The 21,950-nt window shown below is 37.0% G+C and overlaps 1 long non-coding RNA gene across 1 annotated transcript in view; it reads right to left on the reverse strand.

Annotated features, from left to right (window-relative positions):
• The window catches only part of LOC134805704 (uncharacterized), a 364,302-nt gene that overhangs the window by 202,155 nt on the left and 140,197 nt on the right, over positions 1 to 21,950 (reverse strand). Inside the window, exon 2 of the long non-coding RNA XR_010146370.1 lies at positions 2,006 to 2,058. This is a non-coding gene — a long non-coding RNA (uncharacterized LOC134805704). The remainder of the gene's footprint in view (positions 1 to 2,005; positions 2,059 to 21,950) is intronic.

Genomic DNA, 21,950 nt, shown 5'->3' on the forward strand with positions numbered 1-21,950 from the left:
TTTTGAGCCAGCGTTTCATTCATATACCCTTTTCTTTTTTTACAAACTTTTTATTAACTTGCAATATACCTAATCGTAAGTATGTAAATGTTTGTACGGGTCAAATCTTGCAAGTTAAATTAGACCCACTTTCTAGTTTCCGATGGAGCTGAAAATTTGCATACATATATAAGTCGGGTGACAATGCATTATTATGGTACCATAGAGCTGATCTGATGATGGAGACAGGAGGTGGCCATAGGAACCCTGTGATAGAACAACGCGACCTAATTGTGTTTGGGGTTTTTAGAATTGTCTCGACCAGTATTAGTTGCCTCTGGAAATAAAAGTACAGTCAGCGGTAAAAGCTTGTACCAAAAATTATTTTTTTGCCAAAAACTTATTTTTTTGTCATTGCACTAGTATGAGTAGGTAGGTTATGAAATTTGGCGCCGCGGCCAATAAGTTTTACCGCCCCAGAAGTGAAGGAAGAAAAACAAAATACAATCCGCCAGGGGTGGCATACGCCGCCCTTAGGGCCATACGCCACTGAGTAGGTACTAATGCCACGCCAACTTTCTGAAAGGTTAGGGGCCATTTTGTGCGCTTGCAATACGTGTTGTCCGTCCGCGAGTTCTGAACACACTGTGGTTTGCCACCGTCTAGCCAGACAACTCAGACGGACCCACACACCAAGGACAGACCAAGGTCAGACGGTTAGTAGGCTTGTCTGCTGCCGTGTAGCAGGGGCTTAATACTCTCCAAGACACCAACCAACTATCTCGGCCTCCTTTAAATACCAGATGGCACATTTATGAACACGGAAGAGGAATTTGCTCAGAGACACCCAGTTTCCCGGTTTGTACTCAACTAGTAATACACAGCTTTGTATCCTAGGAATCCTCGAATCGACAGGGCACGCAATATCAACTGGAATATAGCTACAAACACCTTTAGACCAAACAAAATTAAATGGGCATTGGAAAAATGTAAACCATTTAAATCAGCGGCGCGTTTACAGCAATCTGCATCTGGCTCTTATATTCCGAGCAAGTTTCGCGTGAGGAATTGTACCAGATAAATGGACTCGCGTCAAGGTACGTTTCATACCAAAAGCAGGGAAAAAGGACTACTACTAACAGCCTAAATCCTTCAGACCATTATTAGTCTAACATCGTGTCTACTTAAAACTTCTTTTTCTTTTGCCTTTATCAAAGGCCCCTGCCTCCACACGATATCCAACCTAATGCAAGGAGCTCTAAACACAATATTCAAATGGTGTAGAGAAAATGACTTGTCCATTAAGGGACTACCCGAGGTTTTCATCGATTTTTGACAAGTTTTGAATCGTATCTCCTTTTTTTGCACTACAGAACTCCAATTTTATTGCACGGAGCGACGAGCGACACAGCCTCCTCGTCTCAAAGCTAGAACACGACGGCCGGCCACGCCTTTTTCGAGCTACATACGCACGAAATGTTGAAAAATATTCGATTTCTTAAAAAAAAATTGATTAATTAACATTATTCTACGTTGCGTTTGTAGTGTCGGTTAAAACATTTATTTTAGTTTAAAAATAACTTTAATCGAATAAACCGTTTAATAGAAATAGGCAAAGTTAGTCGCAAAACGGCCTCTCGTAATGTTCCTTTTTTCGAAAAATACATATGTTGTACATAAAACGTAGATTCATATATATTTTTTTTATAATTTTTTGTTGAACCGTTAAGAAGATATATACTCTAGAAAGTAAGAGTTTACGGCCAAAAACAGCGCGTAGCGCCTTAATCCGAGTAAGACTGTGATAGTGCCGTTCACAAAGAAACGAAAGCTCGAAAAGCTTACAGAAGCAAGACTTGATGGATAAATAATACCGTTTTTAGACGAGGTCAAGTACCTAGTTAACTTGGAACCCTCACCTGAGAAATCGTTATACAAAAAGCAAAAATGGCTATGTATGTGGTCAAACTGTCGAATGGCAGGAGCAAGATGGGGCATAAGACCAAAAATCGAGGTTCATTATCACCTACGCCTCCGCAGTCTGGTGTAACAAAACCAGTCAAAAGACGGCAATAGAAACTTTAAACAGCCTGGTACCAATGGCAGGTGGTAAAATGATAATGAAAACGTGCAGTAATAATTGAATATCGCACCTTTTTCTGCTTACAAAAGTGGGTTCACCAGAGTATACTTAAAAATATGCATTCATTTACTTGTCTTTGATTGACGGGGAATCCCCGCTTTCTCTGACGATTCTCCCTCAAGCCCTCAGGGAATTCCCCCATTCCACTCGGGGGAAACCCCGATGACGCAATATTGAGTCACTCGCCATCAACAAATATATATGCTTCTCTGCGGCCAGAATGGCGTTCTCGTGTTAAAACTTTGAAGACTCGCGTTTCATTAACCATGGTGCGAAACGTCAGATACGTTAATCGCGGCCGAAACCCTCCTATAATTATACCTACAATGATTCTGGTCAACTTTACTGCCCCACCCTGCGATAGAGATTTTAAGAGTAAGTTTGGTTTTACAAGCAATATTAGAGCTCACGCTCGTAATTAGCTAGGGTCGCCGTTGCCGATAGTATTATATCTAACTAACAAGCATAGTAGAGCGTGAGAGCACAAGTCATGATCAGGTCAGGTCTTGTTTTTTGTTTGAATCGAGACTTGATATATTTTTAACGACGATGACAACACACGCATAGTAACCCCGCCACATGCTATAACAGAATTTGCAGAAACTATATATTACCCCCGCGTACTGCGCACATGAGCGATAGCGGGCTTTTTCAAAACTACTCGGACTTTGAGTAGCTTAGTAGCGACATCTATACATATAGAACTACTTAGAGCTCTCCCTCATAGGCGATAGAGGATCTTTTAGGAACTACATGGAGCTAGCTCACTGTCAACAATCATTAATACACCCCATAGCGGATCTTTTAATAGGAACTATTCGAACTTTGAGTAGCTTAATAGCGACATTAGCGACATCTATATAAACATTTCATAATGATCCTTTTAGATAGCGGATTTTTTAGAACTAACTCACTACTGCATACAAAGTACCGCCGCATTCTGGCGGAAAAGTTTTGGTTTCGTACTCAATGACACTGATTCAAAACAGAACATCCATATCTCAAATTTTAAACATACATAGTAATCAAATCAAGAAGAGAAGATGTCAAGAAATAGAGAGCATGCAAGATAGGCATGATTACTTCAATATGTTCAAAAAAATAAAGGAAGTTGTAGGGTATAGAAAGCCGAACCCATCATTGACTATTTTGGATGAACGTGGAAAAGTCGCAATGTCAACCGAGGAAAGGCTGAATATCTGGAGGAATTACGTTAGCAAACTTTTTAGTGATACACGAAGCCATCAACAGTTGACAATTCCAGATAGTGGAGGACCTGACATAATGATGGAAGAAGTTATTAATGCAATTAAATCTGCAAAGTCAGGCAGAGCCGTTGGACCGGACCAAATTCCGAGTGAGATTATAAAATTATCGTTCGCCTTTTCAACGGAATATATCAAAGCGGTGAAATACCTGAGGATTGGCTACACTCCACCTTCGTAACTCTTCCTAAGACTAGTAACGCCAAATCATGCAATGAGTACAGAACTATATCCTTGATGAGTTATGTATTAAAGATATTTCTAAAGATAATCCACAACCGAATTTACAAAAAAGTTGAGGAAAATATTTCTAATACTCAGTTCGGATTTAGAAATGGTTTCGGGACTCGTGATGCATTATTTGGTTACCAGGTACTCTTACAACGTTGCTGGGATATGAATCGATCTGTATACATATGTTTTATCGATTACGAAAAGGCGTTTGATAGAGTACAACATGACAAGTTAATCAAAATCCTTGTTGACATTGGACTTGACGCTAAAGATCTGACAATCATCAAAAAGGTATTCAACACTAAGACTGTTATTTGCTTTAAGTGTAAAATTAAATTTTTAAATTACCCATCTTGATGTAACAACAGTTTTTTGAATGGCTATCTCGATGAAAATGTATACATGCAAGTACCACAAGAATTAAATTGTAATTCTAATTCAGTGCTTAAATTAAAGCGAGCTATATATGGCTCAAAACAATCTGCCAGAGCTTGGAATAAGAGAGTAGATGATTGTTTATTGAGCTTGGGATATGTAAAGTCAAAACTTGAACCCTGTTTGTATAGTAAGCGCATAAAAAATGAGCAGATTATTATTACTGTATTTGTAGATGATTTTTTCATATTCTCAAATAGTAAAGCTATGACAGATGATTTAAAAAAGAATTTAATGTCAAAGTTTAAAACTAAGGATTTGGGTCAGGTGAAAAAATGATTAGGTATGAGGGTGAAAATGTATGAAAATGGCAGTATTTCTTTAGAACAAGAGCAATTTGTAAATCAGATTTTGATGAAGTTTAATATGTCAAATTGTAATTCTATAGATACCCCAATAGAAAGTAATTTGAAATTGGAGAAATCTGAAGAAGTATGTAAACAATATCCTTATCAACAGCTGATAGGAAGTCTAATGTACCTAGCCGTACTTACGCGTCCAGATATTAGTTACAGTGTCAGTTATTTGAGCCAGTTCAATAATTGCTTTTCAGCAGTTCATTGGTCACATGCAAAAAGAATATTAAAATATTTGCAGAAAACTAAATCTTTTGGTTTGATATTTAAATAAATAAATAAATAAATGATAATAATAATCTGGAAGGTTTTGTTGATGCTGATTGGGCTTCAAATAATATCGACAGAAAGTCATACACTGGTTTCTGCTTTAAATTGTCAGGCTCTGTGATTTCTTATGAATGTAAAAAGCAGCAAACAGTGGCCTTGAGCTCAGTTGAATGTAAGTATATGGCAATTTCTGAAGCGGTCAAGGAGGCAATTTATTTTAAAAAAAAATACTTTCAGAAATTGTTGTATGCGACCATAAAATTGTCTTGTACAATGATAACCAAGGCGCACAGAAATTGTCTGAAAACCCTTTGTTCCATAAAAGAACAAAACATATAGATGTTCGTCATCATTTTGTTAGGGAAGCTGTCGCTAACAATCTTGGAAAAATTGTTTATTTGTCAACATCTGAAATGCCCGCTGACCTTTTGACTAAAGGTTTAAGTAGTGTAAAGCACAATAATTTTGTCAGAAAAATGGGCATTCAGAGTATTGTTTAGCATAGTTAGTTTAATTATTATTTTGTTTTTTGGAAACTGCATGGGCTTAGTTTGGTAATTGGAGGTGTTAAAATATATCTAAAATAATCTAAATGAAACTACTAGCGCCATCTGTTTTACTTATATGTTAACTGTTTATGTGTCATTGTCTGTGACATTTAAAAAACAAAATTAGTCTCATTGCAACTGCTATTCTACTCGTTTCATTTTAAATATAGCATACTATATTGCTTAAAACCGTTGCTGTTAATATGATAAGCTACAAAAAACATTAGAAAACGAATGGATTCAGAAGGGAGAGGTCATTGACACCAGGAAGCCCCTTAACAACGAATTTTGAAAAACCAACATTTGCACTTTTTTTATGTAGTTGGGAAGCTGATATCAAACCCGCTCCCCATACTTGCATTCGGGACATTATAAAATACCTAAATGATTGGTAAGTAAATAAAAAGTCATTCACTATTAAACTTTTTTTTATTTCAGTATGCACACACATAGGTACACAGACATACACTTATTCGCAGTCCAAAAACATATAAGTTCTTTTAATGATTTTCGGGTTAATCACCTCCACGAACCACATCCCTGCGTCTTTCCAGATTAAAGTTTTCTGTTTAAGAGGCACGGAGAGGAGCGATCTAATGTTGTGTTTTCTTAGCACCTCCAGCAAAAGCCCCTCCGCATGGTATCCCGAGTGTAACTGAAGGATGGACCTCTGCTCCAGAAGTTCTTTGATCAGCTTCTTGAGATCGCTCCTGTCCGCCTCCCACTTGTAAATGTCCACGTCAGGTGCTAGCTCCTCGATTGCTGAGATGAATGCAACATTTGTTTCGTCGCTATCTCCGCATTTATAATTGTATCCCAACCCCTTGTTACTGAACCACAGCCTCACAACGAGTTCAATGGACGTACTCCATTGTTATTTTCTGATGTTTTAATTAATTTTAGAATGCGTATGCGTCAGTTGCGGGTTGCCGGTAATGTGATTTCATTTATGATATTATAATTGGAACATAAATCTAGTATTTAACTGGATCAGTCATGAGCGGTGGAGGGAAATGACCAAACGAGATAGTCTTATGTATCTTTCAGCAGGAGTAGCTGAGAAAGCGATATTATTGTTTGTCCTTTTCACATTCTCACATTTTTTATTCCCCACTGTGAATTTAGTATGGTTTATGGTGGGTAACAAATAACACTACCAAATTACGTAGCAGTGTTGGGCATTCAAGAATAAAATCATTATTTGAATAAGAATTTGTAGGAATAAAATCATCTCGATTTTATTCCCGTCAAAAATATTCAAATAATTTTGGTCGGGAATAATTCGTATGAGAAAAAATTTAATGAGAATAACATATTCTTAATCAAATCAATATAATCATGATTTTTATTCGAAATAATATTCCACGAATAAAAATGTGGTCTGGGTACCGTATAGGTACTAATTACGTATAGTTAGGTAGATGTAATAGTAGTTAGTCTCTTTTCTAATTTATACCCATTTTATGGAATAAAATCTTACAAATTGACTGTCGCATAGTTTCAGTAACCGTATTATTTTTAATTTACTAACCAAATCATTAGGTTCAATTTAGCTGGTCTAGGGGCCTAGCTAAGATGCCAATCGCTTGCGCTCCGACAACGAAGCATTTTCTGTCTCTATCACTCTTACATATTAGTGCGAAAGAGAGCCAGAGATAGCGTTTTGTTGTCGGAGCGCAAGCCATTGGCATGTTGGCTAGGCCCCCAGAACAGCTAAATTTACCTAATGATTTGGTTATTAAATTTTAAACAAAAATTGGCATCTTGGCTAGGCACCTTGAGTGCGTAGCCAACATGCCAATGGTTTGCGCTACGACAACAAAACGCTATCTCTGGCCCTATCACTCTGACATATTAATGGAGAGAGACAGGGATAGCGTTTTGCTGTCGTAGCACAAACCATTGGCATGTTGGCTACGAACCCAAGATGCCTACTAAGATGACAATTTTTGTTCTTAATTTAATAACCAAATCATTAGGTAAATTTAGCTGTTCTGGGGGCCTAGCCAACATGCCAATCGCTTGCGCTCCAACAACGAAGCGCTTTCTGTCTATCACTCTTACATATTAGTGCGATACAGAGACAGAGATAGCGTTTCGTTGTCGTAGTGCAAACGATTGGCATGTTGGCTACGCACCCAAGGTGCCTAGCCAAGATGACAATTTTTGTTTTTAATTTAATAACTAAATCTTTGGGTACAATTTAGCAGTTCTGGGGGCCTAGCCAACATGCCAATCGCTTGCGCTCCAACAACGAAGCGCTTTCTGTCTCTATCACTCTTACATATTAGTGCGATAGAGAGACAGAGATAGCGCTTCGTTGTCGTAGCGCAAACGTTTGGCATGTTGGCTACGCTCCCAAGGTGCCTAGCCAAGATGCTAATTTTTGTTTTTATTTTAACAACCAAATCATTAGGTAAATTTAGCTGTTCTGGGGGCCTAGCCAACATGCCAATCGCTTGCGCTCCAACAACGAAGCGCTTTCTGTCTATCACTCTTACATATTAGTGCGATACAGAGACAGAGATAGCGTTTCGTTGTCGTAGCGCAAACGATTGGCATGTTGGCTACGCACCCAAGGTGCCTAGCCAAGATGACAGTTTTTGTTTTTAATTTAATAACTAAATCTTTGGGTACAATTTAGCAGTTCTGGGGGCCTAGCCAACATGCCAATCGCTTGCGCTCCACCAACGAAGCGCTTTCTGCCTCTATCACTCTTACATATTAGTGCGATAGAGAGACAGATACCGTTTGATTGTTTATTAAATTTAAAAGAAAAATTGTCATCTTGGCTAGGCACCTTGGATGCGTAGCCAACATGCCAATCGTTTGCGCTACGACAATGAAACGCTCAGTCTCTAATATGTAAGAGTGATAGAGACAGAAAGCCCTTCGTTGTTGGAGCGCAAACTATTGGCATATTGGCTAGGACCCTAGAACAGCTAAATTGTACCCAAAGATTTGGTTATTAATTTAAAAACAAAAATTGGCATCTTGGCTAGGCACCTTGAGTGCGTAGCCAATATGCCAATCGTTTGCGCTACGAGAACGAAACCCTATCTCTGTCTCTCTATCGCACTAATACGTAAGAGTGATAGAGACAGAAAGTGCTTCGTTGTCGGAGCACAAGCGATTGGCATATTGGCTGAGCACCCTGATCGGATGATAGAACTATATAGTGTATAGCGGAACTCTTCAATGTGTACTATACCTAAACTAAAGTAACAAATATCAATTCAATCCGACTTTTAAATAGAAGGGTGAAAATCAACTTACAAAATATAACCGATTGTACTACAAAAATTAACTTAATTCTAAATAACATTTTAATTGAATAAAACCTTATTTAGAATAGTCCCACTACTAGAATAATTATTCTGTTTTTTATTCCGCATTTAAAATAAAAGTCACATGATTTATTCACCTTAATTTTATTTATTTATTTTTATTTTTGTATTTATTTATTTATTTTTATTACATACATGGAAAACCAACAGCTATAAACATTTCTAAAAACTAAAATAGATTCACAGAGCCAATTACAGGTTCTCACTTATAAAAATTAAGTAGGTAAATAAAGAACAAATATAATCACAAATCAGTTACACACACAAGTCAAGCAACAGCACAAGCCAAGGTTCCTGTGTACAACAAGCTGCAAAACTGCATAGGCACATTAGAAATGGAAAACATTCATAAAGTGGCCATGCACTTCCACCGCCGACTGCACAAAACTTCACGAAAAAACCGAAATACAGAAAATACAAATATATATATATATATATAAATACAAGTGCTTTATTCTAAAATAATTAGTGCAAGAGTTATTCTAATTCAAATCGATTTGAATAAGAATAAAATTTCTGTTTTTATTCTTATTCCTATTCAAGTTAATTTTTGCCCAACTCTGTTACGTAGTTTATGTTTGGTATGTTGTCAGGAATCTTAAAACGTGTATTTAATTTCGTCACTTTGCGTATGTTCTGTCCCCTCACGGCAACGGCACGTCTATATTAAATACTAGGTCTATGCTTTCACCATTCTGTTTGAAAAGATTGAAGAGTATACCCCCAACATCGCACGGGTTTCATGACAATGTCGCATTACAGAATTACGGAATTAGTAAAATCTACTTTATTTCTAGTACTTAGAGTTCATAGTCTTTAAAATAAGCTTCATTATCGGACTAAGGTTACAATACTTAATTCATGACGGTTGATATTTGCTTGTAATATCATATAAAATTTTAAGAACAGTAGACCTTATTAATTCTAAATAACGTTTAATACATCAAACTCTCTCTATCTGTCAAATTCTACGGTGAATGGCAAATAGTCATGTCATAATAGGAAGTTTACAGTCACATACGACTTTTTGTTTTCGAATGTCACGGTCTACATCTCAACGATCGGCAACGCGCATGTAACATCTCGAAATTGCAGGCCTCCATAGGCTACGGTGACTGCTTACCATAAGGCGGGTCGTGAGTTCATAGTTTTTAAAATAAGCTTCATTATCGGACTAAGGTTACAATACTTAATTCACGAAGGCTGATAATGGCTTATAATTTCATACAAAATTTTAAGGACAGTAGACCTTACTAACTCTAAATACGGTAACGTTTAATACATCAAACTCTCTCTGTCAAATTCTACAGTGAATGGCAAATAGTCATGGCATAATAGGAAGTTAACAGTCACATACGACTTTTTGTTTTCGAAAGTCACGGTCAACGTCCCAACGGTCGGCAACACGCATGTAACAACTATGAAGTTGCAGGCATCTAAAGGCTACAGTGACTGCTTACCACCAGACGGGCCGTGTGCTTGTTTGCCACCGACGTAGTATATAAAAAAAAGAAAAACTTATTGAACCTTTTGCAGTCGGCAACGCGCATGTAACAACTCTGAAGTTGCAGGCGTCCATAGGCTACGATAACTGCTTACTATCAGGCGGACCGTATGCTTGTATGCCACCGATGCGGTATTAAAAAAGAAAAAACTTACTGAGCCTTTTTGCGGTTGGTAAACTACAAACTCCATACATTTGATAAGCACAAGCGACAAAACCAACCGCTAATAAAAGTGCATCCGTGTAAACTATAGAATTCGCAGGCGTCCATGGGCTACGGTGACTGCTTACTGTCAGGCGGGGTCGTCTGTTTGTTTGCCACCGACGTGGTATAAAAAAAACTCCGATATATGCCCCATATTTTAACACAAACTTATTGGATCTTTTTGCATTCGGCAACGCTCTTGTGTCAACCCTGGAGCTGCAGGCGTCCAAAGGCTGCAGTAACTGCTTACCATCAGTCGGACCGTATGCTTGTTTGCCACCAATGTGGTATTAAAAAAGAAAAAACTTACTGAGCCAAAAATCAATGATTTCGTGTGACGTCAGGCTGCCTATAATAAATAAATAAATAAATATAAATAAAAGCCTTTTATTTCCCAAATATAAATGTTACAATTAAATTTAGAGTTTGAGTATTATTTTGAAATAAAGTTACAAAGAAAAAGAATTTAAAAACTACTAAGTATTACTAAGTATTTTCATGTGGGTTTGTCCATTTTTGGACGTAGGCCTCCTCCATGTCACACCATAGTTTTCTGTCGGCGGCCAGACTGGCCCAGGCTATGCCTGCCTGCTCGGTTATGTCGTCTCGCCAGCGGCGGAGCGGATGACCTTGCCCTCGCCCGCCATCTGGTGGGTATGGGTACCAGTGTAAAACTCTTTTGCTCCACCGGTCGTCTTTCGTTCTCGCTGTGTGTCCGGCCCATCGCCACTTGAGGCGGCATGCCATTTCCGCTGCGTCCATTATATTAGGTCATTACCAGTGATCGGAATAGGCAGAGTATATTTACCTACACTTGGTAGAACAAAGTCATGAAGGGGAGACTTCCTTGCGATAACATTTTTTCCGGGACTTCCCGGATTTAAAAATCAGTAAAATAAATAAAATCTCATAATGTATCCCCAATGTACGTAAAATTAAATAGTAACCACAACACTACAAGTTTGTACTAGTTTACGAGTGATAATATAACATTATTGTATTTATATTATTTCAAACTTGTCCGTCTCTTTTACGCCAATACCAGCCGTGTTTAAGTGAAAGAGATAGAAATAACAGTATTACTATCTACTATGTTAATTGTTATTTTTATTCACGAAAATTATAGAATAATTCAAGTAGCACTTACAAAATTACAAGAGTCTAGCAGAATATTTTGATATTATTGACAACGTTAGATGTCTTTTGAACTGGTCGTCGAACGAAATAATAGAAAATAAATTAGAGAAAGTTATAGAACGCAATCCTGACTATGACATAGTTAGAGAAAAAAGTGAGAAAATTGTTCAAGGGATCGACGCAGATGATGATTTGATTTATAATTTTGCAACATTCACATCTGTAGACGTTGAACGGTCATTTTCTACATACAAATGGATTTTAAGCTTGAAAAGAAATAGACTGAAAATTGAAAATATGGAAAAATTATAGTAATATATTTCAATCATCTCCAGGAGAATAATATTAGTACTGAAATGAATGAATGTTATGATTATGAATGTGATTTTGATAGTGACGACAAATAATTTTAATTTTTTGGGTAGTTCCAAAAACTCGTATAGCTAGAAAATGTTGACACAACTCCCTACCCGTATGCCTCTGACCACGGACGTTATGTGACATCCGAAACCTTGGGCCAAATATTAAATATAAGTGTTACGCGATTAAGTCCCGTTTTCATTTAATAATAGGTATGTGTGAAAATGGTGTTAGTTTAAATCAATATAATAATTTTGTATTTGTAGATTGAGTTGCAATGTTATTTATATTTAGACTTAATAAAATAATAATAACTTTGTACATAAAGAGAGTTTATTAAAAATAAATATAGGAGAATCCGTTTATATATTGTTTGTTTTATTTTATGCCTATTTATTGTATTGAAGCAGTTTGCATTGTTTTTCGTACTATTCAGAACAATATTAATTATTCGGTAAGTTCCCGGGACTTTAGTCCCGCAAAAAAATTTTGCCGTAAGGAAGTCTCCACTTTTTATCTATGTTCTACCAAGCGTAGGTAAATATACTCTGCCTATTCCGATCACTGGTCATTACCTATGAAATTGGCGTTTTGTTCGGAGAATTTCAACGAAACACGAATTTCCATACAATTAATTTTGCGGATATTTTTTTGATGGCTAATTCAAACCAAACAAAATTTTTCCAGTAATTTTTGACACCTTTAAGGTATGTTTTCAATATCTCCATTTCTTGAAAATTGGTACCATTAGAAAAATATAAGTAATTTTAATACTCGAACCGACAGCACATGAAAAGACCTATTTTCAAGGCTTAATTCTGAACACTTAACAATAAAAAATAACAATTAATTGTATGTAAAATCGTTGTTTATTGAGTGCACTGTAGTTTTATTGTAATTGTGTATGTACTTTTGTAAAAAAAAAAAAACTAGGATCAGACTTATATCTATGAACAAAAACGCCAATTTCATAGGTAAGGACCTAATATTTGTCTTCTTACGAATATCGGTGTTTCTTACTCTGTCTTTTATTTTTATACCGAGTAGGCTTCGTTCTATGGCTCTTTGAAATTTCTGAATTTTGTCGATAATTTCTTTGTTTATTGCCCATGTTTGGCATCCGTAAAGAAGGGTCGGTGTCACTACAGTGTCAATAGCTGTTTTTTTCAGTGTGATGTCTAGTTTGGATTTAAAAATATGTTTGTGTGACCAATATGAGTTCCAAGCTTTCTGAATTCTACGTTCCACGTCATTTACATAGCGACCACTAAATGAGATAACTTGTCCCAAGTATTTATATTCAGTCACGTATTCGATACTGGTATTTTCTACGTGTAAACTCTCCTTCTTCCTATTTGTCATGACGCATGTTTTTTCTAAGTTCATCTCCAGACCACATTCCTTACTGTAAAAATTCAACGTTTCGATCATGTACTGGAGATCTTTGTGGCTTTCAGATAGCAAAACAATATCATCAGCAAAGCGTAAATGATTCAGATACTCGCCGTAGATATAAATTCCTAATTTTGACCACTCTACTTTCCTGAAAATGTGCTCTAGAAGTGAATTAAAAAGGTTTGGTGAGATGGGGCCTATAGGCAGCCTTTATTATTTAATTATTGACTGAGTTATTTTGTTTTATATTGATTGACTTGTTTATTCACAATTGTATCTTTTGACATTGTGTATTTTTAAATTTTTGACATGTGTAATTGTTTAAATAAAATGTTACTTATTCACTTTTAAACTTTTTTTTATTTCAGTAAACCTACCTATCTACACACCTGCGCACATATGACCATTCCCCACATTATTGTGCAATTCCCCATTCCCAATTAAAAAAAGAAGTGTATAATAGGTTTTTAAATAGGCCTTGATGCATTCCCCGTGCGCAGGTGTCGTGGCCTTAACGAGCACACGTGGGCGCGAGTTAAGGTGGAGCAACCAATACAATTAACATTTGTCAGCACTACCCCTAACTAGGTCTTGACGTCAATGCTTACTTGTCAATACTTTATTATAAATAGCTGTTAAGAATTAGAATTAAGTTAATATTGTATTAATTATTATCTTGGACGTTACTCTGTTCGATTAAAATAAATTATTTTTAATAATAAATCCAGTCTCTCCATCTTAATTGGCGCTGAGGACAGGATTCCCGTCGTATCCTGACACGTTCAGAAAGCCGATAAAATCTCGCGACTGTACCGTGCCGGACAACGTACGTTTCTACGTTTAAACGGGAGTTCGAACAAAAATAAATTTATTAAGAGGAAGCTGAGTCAAGTTCCTGTGAAGCTGAGCAGCCGAGCAGCGACAGACCTGGACTGGACCCGAGAACGAGTATTTTCAAGATCTACAATATTCCGGAAGGACATGGAAGCTGCGGGACTGTGAGTACACCTTTTCACCATTCCCTCGCTTACTTCCGTTATCCACCAGTAATATTTATACGTACTTTTACGGATTAGACATTGCCTTAATCGTATAGTATAAATAGTAAGGCTAATTGAGAATAAAATTATTTTCAAATAGCGTGTAGCAGTAAGTGAATACTAGAATATTAGTTAATTTCGAGGTAATTTTTTCTCTCTCTCTCTCTCTCTTCAATTTTCAATAATGGAGAACGTTATTAGGGTACCTGCAGAAATAATTAAAGTAATCCCAGTGTTCGATGGAGAAACAAGAGCATTACCATTATTTCTTAAAAAATGTGAATATGTTATACAATCTTTCCCGGGAGGTATCGCACAAAATGAATATTTGCTTCACATTATAACCAGTAGACTTTCTGGGAATGCCGCTAATTTAATAGGAGAAAGGGATCCTATACACACATGGCAAGAGTTAAAACAGCTTTTAAGCCAACATTTTGGTGACCCTAGGTCCGAGGAATGTTTGGCAATGGAATTAGAATCGCTAAAACGTAATAAAACTGAAAGTTATTTGGATTTTTGCCACAAAGTCCAACAGTTAAGAAGTAGTTTGTTTTCAAAAATAAGTGAGACAATTGAAGACGCAAACATACGAGCAGCTAAACACCATATCTATAATAACACTTCACTGAATGTTTTTCTTTATAATTTGCCAGCTTATTTAGTTAGGCTAGTGCGTTTGCGAAATGTCACAACTTTGGAGGATGCTTTAAAAATCGTGTTAGAAGAACAAAACTTTCAAACTATATACGACACTAGGAATCCAAGGATGAATTCAAACAGAAACCAGATTAACAACAACACTCCAAAATTTGACAATACGCAAAGGCAATCAAACACACCTGTACCTAATAGGACATTCGGTTCAACAAGTACATTCACGCCTTATAGCACCAATGTTTCAAACGGACAAAATAATTCATTCCAATATAGAAATAATCGTCAACAAACTTCATATTCTAATAATAGATTTAGCGACAGTAATCCTCAACACGTGCCTCGCGTAAATAGGTCACCGCCAATGCAGGCGCCGGCGCAGGCGCCCCGTCAGCAATCTGCTACGGACAATAGGTATCGTACAGGCTATGACGCACAACAACCGGTAGCATCGGGTTCGAATACCGATGTCACTATGAGAACAGTTAATTCAAAGCGCGTTAATTACACAGAAAATAATTACGATGCTCAACAGTATAATGACGGTCAAAATTCTGTCTCGTACTGCGAACCAGTAGAGAATTTTTACGTGGAAGCCTCAATTATAGAGAGAAAATAATCTTAAACTATAATAAGCATAAAAATCTGCCATATATTCACATACCAGAGCTAGATGCCGTTTTTATGATAGATACGGGCAGTACCCGATCATTTCTTAGTCCACAAATAGCCAACAAATTTTACGGAAACTCAAAACGATTTGAACCATTCGAAGTAGTTAGTACACACGCCTCAAGCACACATGATGAGACAGCTTACATTAATCTACCAAAAACTTTTAACACTAACGAAAAACATAAATTTTATATTTATACGGTGGACGAAAGATACGATGGTCTAATAGGCAGTGATTTATTAGATCAATTAGGAGCTGATGTTAATTATAAAACAAGGATGTTAGTCACAAACACCGCGCAAATACCAATGACATATAAATCATTTCGAAAAGAAATCTTCAATTTACCGCCGCGAACTGAGGTTAGAGTTAAATTACCAGTTAACTTGCTACATGGGGAAGGAATTTTAAATTTTACTCAGTTTACTAACGGGGTAAGAATGCCAGCCGCTATAGTAAATTGCATTAACGGTTATGCTGCAACTGTAATTCAAAATACAACTGATTTACACCAAAAAATAACAGTGACAGCCCCATTTCGTGTAGAGTTATTTAATCAACAAGCACTTAACATAAATTCAATCAATTCAAACCAACCGGAAATTGCACAAGATGTGGATGAATTATTAGTAAACAACTTAAATAAACTTAGATTAGACCATATGAACGAGGAAGAAAGAACAATAATAGGCAATTTATGTAGAGAGTACAAGGATATATTCTATTGCGAGAATATTCCATTAACCTTCAGTAATCAAGTTAAGCATAAAATTAGGACTAGAAACGAAGACCCCATTAACTTAAAAGCTCATAGGTTACCTCAAACTCAAACTCAGGAAATAAAAAAACAAGTTAGCAAGATGTTACGCGATAATATAATTCAAGAATCACACTCACCATGGAGTGCTCCAGTTCACCTTGTACCAAAAAAATTGGATGCTTCGGGGGAACAAAAATGGAGAATGGTCGTAGATTACAGGCGGCTAAATGACATAACTACTGATGATAAATACCCTTTGCCAAACATCAATGACCTTTTTGATATGTTAGGTAAAAGTATGTACTTCTCTACGCTAGACCTCGCTAGTGGGTACCATCAGATAGAAGTAGAATCAGAGGATAAACCTAAAACGGCTTTCAGCACGCCCTTTGGTCATTACGAATTCCATCGTATGCCTTTTGGGTTAAAAACAGCCCCGGCTACCTACCAAAGAGCAATGGACAACGTGCTCAGAGGGTTGCAAGGAATACACTGTTTGGTTTATTTAGATGACGTAATAATATTTTCAAAAAGCTTATCAGAACATGTAGATAAATTAAAAGCCGTGTTTGAGAGATTTCGCCAAACTAACCTTAAAATTCAGTTAGATAAATCTCATTTCCTTAGAAAAGAAGTTCTTTACTTAGGACATACAATAACCAACGAGGGCCTTAAGCCAAATAACGATAAAATAAATGCCGTATTAAAATATCCAATTCCTAAGACAGCAACGGAAATTAAAAGCTTTCTTGGTCTCATAGGGTACTACAGGAAGTTCATTAAAGACTTCGCGAAAATTACTAGACCTCTTACCGTCTGTCTTAAAAAAGGAAAACAGATAGTTTTAGATGAGGAATATGTAAACAGTTTTGAAACATGTAAGAAATTGCTGACTAACGCACCACTTCTTCAGTTTCCTGACTTCGATAAGCCATTTATTTTGACCACCGATGCATCCAACTTTGCAATAGGTGCAGTATTATCACAGGGACCAATCGGGTCAGATAAACCTGTAGCATATGCTAGTAGATCTCTAAGTGATACCGAGAGTAGGTATAGTACAATCGAGAAGGAACTCCTAGCCGTCATCTGGGCCGTTAAGTACTTTAGACCATATCTTTACGGTAAAAAGTTTACTATCTACACAGATCACAGACCATTAGCATGGCTGTACTCACTAAAAGAGCCGAATAGTAAGCTCACACGTTGGCGATTAAGACTCGAAGAATACGATTTCGAGATTAAGTATAAAAAAGGACAGCAAAATACGAATGCTGACGCCCTTTCTAGAATTAGGATTAATGCCATAGATGATGATTTAGACTCTATAATAGCAAACATAGATGAAAACGAAGATCGCGTAGCTGAAGTTAGGAGAGAGTTAGAACAATTAGAGGAAAACGTACAACAAAATCGTTCATCGCAACCGGAGGTGATAGAAATTTCAGATTCCGAAAGCGAACAGTCATCCGAAATGATAAAAATCTCAGATTCCGATGATAATGCTACAGCGAATTCCATTTCAAATAGAGAACACGAGGGTATACCAATTTTAAAAGAAGCCATCGATACCAAACCAAAACAAATCTTGGTTCACACGTGGTTTAAAGATAAAATATGTGTAAATGATAAATCTAACAAAAAACAACGTATCACAGAAGTATTTTTGCCCATTAATAATGAAAACTTGGTAAAGGAATTTCTTAAAGAATATGTAGATACAAAATACAAATATTTTATTTACTTTGAAAGCCCCGAGTTTAGGAAAACCTTTTCAACAGTAATTACAAAACTCTACAAAAAGGGAACATTAAAATTAATAGAATGTACAGAACGCATAGTTAATTTGACAGACTCAGAGGTTGATCAACGCGATTATATCATAAAATATCATGAAGGGAAAACGTGCCACAGGGGAATCAACGAAACATTAATAAAATTAAAACGTCATTACTGGTGGCCAAATATGAAAGACACCGTTACTGCCATCATAAATACATGCGAACAGTGTAAGAAAATGAAGTACGAAAGAAAACCAATCAAACCCTGTATACAATTAACGCAAACCCAAAACTCACCATTTCAAGAAGTCTTCATGGACTTACTTTACATCGATAGTAAATACTATCTTACAATAGTAGACGCGTTTAGTAAATTAGGACAGGCTATTAATATACCAAATCGTAGCACACCAGAGGTAGTGCAAGCGCTTATCAAATATTTTAGTATGTATGGACTTGTCAAGAAAATCAATTGCGATTCAGGTACCGAGTTTAATAACGAACTAATAAAGGAGCTGCTAAAGCTTTACAAAATCGAGCTGCACATAGGTACTCCAAATAGCCCCAGCTCAATGGCAGTTGTCGAACGATTTCACTCGACGGTTATCGAAATCTATCGTCTAGCTAAATATGAAAGAAGTGATTCAGATGCAGCTTCCGTAATGACCTATGCAATTATGGCATATAATAACTCCATTCATTCGGCTACTAGTTTTACACCCTTCGAAATGGTCTTTGGTAATACGGATTCGAATAATATATTCGATATCGATAGAGAACGAAATCTCACGCAAAAACTTTTACAGGACCATAGGAAAAGGTTAAAAGTTTTATATGAATACGTAGCAGAAAAACTTCATAAAGATAAAGTTAAAGTTAGGGAAAAGAGGGGAGGTGAAGTACCACCCGAAATCAAAGAAGGTGACGAGATTTTCATGAAAAATACTAGGACTAGAAAGGCAAAAGATTTACCACGCTTCGAAAAGGCTAAGGTAATAGGCGAAATAAGTAGAAATATTATTCCAGTTCAATTGAAACAAAGGAAAACTAAGGTAGCTATTAAGAATGTTAAACGTCCTCCACAGGTTAAGAACCGTAATCCTGACCCTGATCGGCTCGACCTACAGCCTGGAACTACAAAGCCTGGAAACAAATCCGGGAATAGCACCGATCAAACTGGGAACAGCAGTGATGAGGATTAATTCATGGACTATTTTTAAGACATTAGACTTAGAATTACTTATAAATAAAGTAGATGCTAACTTTCAACAGTATAGTAAACTAAACATAACTATTTCAAGCAACATAGAATATAAAAATCAATTAGGCAACTTGTGTAAACAAATAGAATCATTTGAATCTAAAATAAGACATAGGATTAATCAGATTTTACCTTTCTCTAGATCTAAACGAGCATTATTTAGTCCTGTAGGCTCACTAATTAAGGCAATTTCAGGAAATCTAGATGAAACAGACGCAGTACGCTATGACCTTGAAATAAGGCAACTTAAAAATACAGAACATTCAGTAGAACGTAAAGTATCTTTGATGGTGAATAGCCTAGATAAATTTGCCAATCTTTCAGAAATTACAAATTCAAACATTAAAAAATTAAGTAATAAAACCCTTGAATTAGAATCATTGTTAGAAAGAGAATCCAAAAGAGATATCACTTTGTCACTTATGAATAACCTGTTTCAAATTTCCAATAACTTTCACATTATATACGATTTTATCCAAGAAACAGAGACAGCAATAGCTTTCAGCAAATTGCATGTCCTACATCAGTCTATAATAAACTCTACAGAACTTATTCACATTCTTTCAGAAATAACAAAACATGCTCACCTAATTTACCCAGTAGATAGAATAAACTTAATTAAAATAGAACGTAATATTATTCTTAAATCTTATATGGTTAGTAATAAATTAGTTTTTGTATTAGAAGTTCCATTGATAGAACCAAATACGTATAATTATTACAAGGTAATTCCTATCCCTATCCATAATCATAAAACCCTAAAAACGACCACAATTATCCCTAAACACCCCTACCTAGTGGTGAACAGGTTGAAATACAGGCCCGTAGTAAACCCATGTGAAGAGATCGAGGACAACAAGTTCCTGTGTTCGAGTGATGACCTCGTACCCTACGCCACTGAGACCTGCATAGAACAAATTATGATGCTGAAGGAGAACTACACGAAATGCCGCCAGAACGTGATACACATAGAAAAGGAAAAAATCCAAAGGATCACCGAAAACTATTGGCTGATATATACCGAAAATAACCTGATAGTAACAGAATACTGCAACGAAGAAGTTAACAAACATACCATACAAGGAACCTTCTTTCTACAACCGAGGAAACACTGCAAAACAGAAGTAGGAGACATATTCATTCCAACACCCACAAACACCTCAATGAACGACCTGCAAACGCCGTTCGTACCATTACCAGAATTACGACAGCCCATTAGAGAAGAAGAAAGACGACTAGACCTACAAAATGTGGACTTCAGCGACATCAGGGACGTCATCAACAGTGCCAAGTTCAGCGTGAGCGAAAGCAACATGGACGACTTCATTTACGTGGTGAAAAATATTAGTGTCTGGACCATTTTACTATATGTTTTCATTATTTTAATCATTATTTTTACTTTATATAAATTTAAACCTTATACAAAGTGTATAGGACGAAATTCTCTGAACCCAACTGTGTCGTCTTCAGACAATTTCTCTCTTGAGGAGGGAGGAGTTAAGGTGGAGCAACCAATACAATTAACATTTGTCAGCACTACCCCTAACTAGGTCTTGACGTCAATGCTTACTTGTCAATACTTTATTATAAATAGCTGTTAAGAATTAGAATTAAGTTAATATTGTATTAATTATTATCTTGGACGTTACTCTGTTCGATTAAAATAAATTATTTTTAATAATAAATCCAGTCTCTCCATCTTAATTCGCGCGAGTCTCCCCCTCCCACACCCCGCATTACACCCTGCGGGGGACAAATATATATCTACACTAAACGTCGTAAGTGCCATGAATTTCACGGCGCTTACACGTTTAGGTCACGAGATTAACACCCCGCATCACGCGGCATCGACCTTGAATGCTCACGTGTCGCGTGGCGCCATGATGGCGGACCGTGCTGCATTCCACAATGCCCCTCTCCCCTCACCAAGCGGCATCGACCATGAATGCTCACGTGTCGCCGAGACGCTTCCCCTTCCCCTCACCCCGCGGGGGTAGCGTCATCTGAGCCAGCTCAGTAGTGACATCTATACATTTCATAGCGGATTTTTTTGGAACTAACTAGCGACGTCCACTGACGAGGCGCCACTAGCGACATCTATACATTTGATGGAGAACCATAACTTACCATGAACCCCCTCTAACTCTACGGACTTTTTTAGAACTACTCAGTAGGGACATTATTCATTTCATAGCGGATGGTTTTGGAACTAACTAGCGGTGTACACTGACGAGGCGACTGCACTAGCGACATCTATACCTTTAAGCGAATCAACAACCAACACACATACAAAGTGGCGCCATCTAGCGGGGATCATTGGGAACTAACAAGCGGCGCCATCTAACGGATCTTTCCGAAACTAACAAGTGGCGCCCTCTACGGACGTTTTTGGTACTAACAAGTGGCGCCATCTAGCGGGGATTTTTGGAACTAATACCTCTCCCCTCCCCTCGCCCCTCCTCTCTCCCCTCTCACCCCTTCCCCTCTACCCCTCTCACCCATTGCCCTCTACCCCTCTCACACCCCCCCCCCCCCCCCCCCCCTAAATAGAATAATCCGTTCCCAGCTTGGAGTGGGGGTATTTATTTATAACCAAA

This window comes from Cydia splendana, unplaced genomic scaffold (assembly GCF_910591565.1).
Source record: "Cydia splendana unplaced genomic scaffold, ilCydSple1.2 scaffold_49_ctg1, whole genome shotgun sequence".
NCBI lineage: Eukaryota > Metazoa > Arthropoda > Insecta > Lepidoptera > Tortricidae > Cydia > Cydia splendana.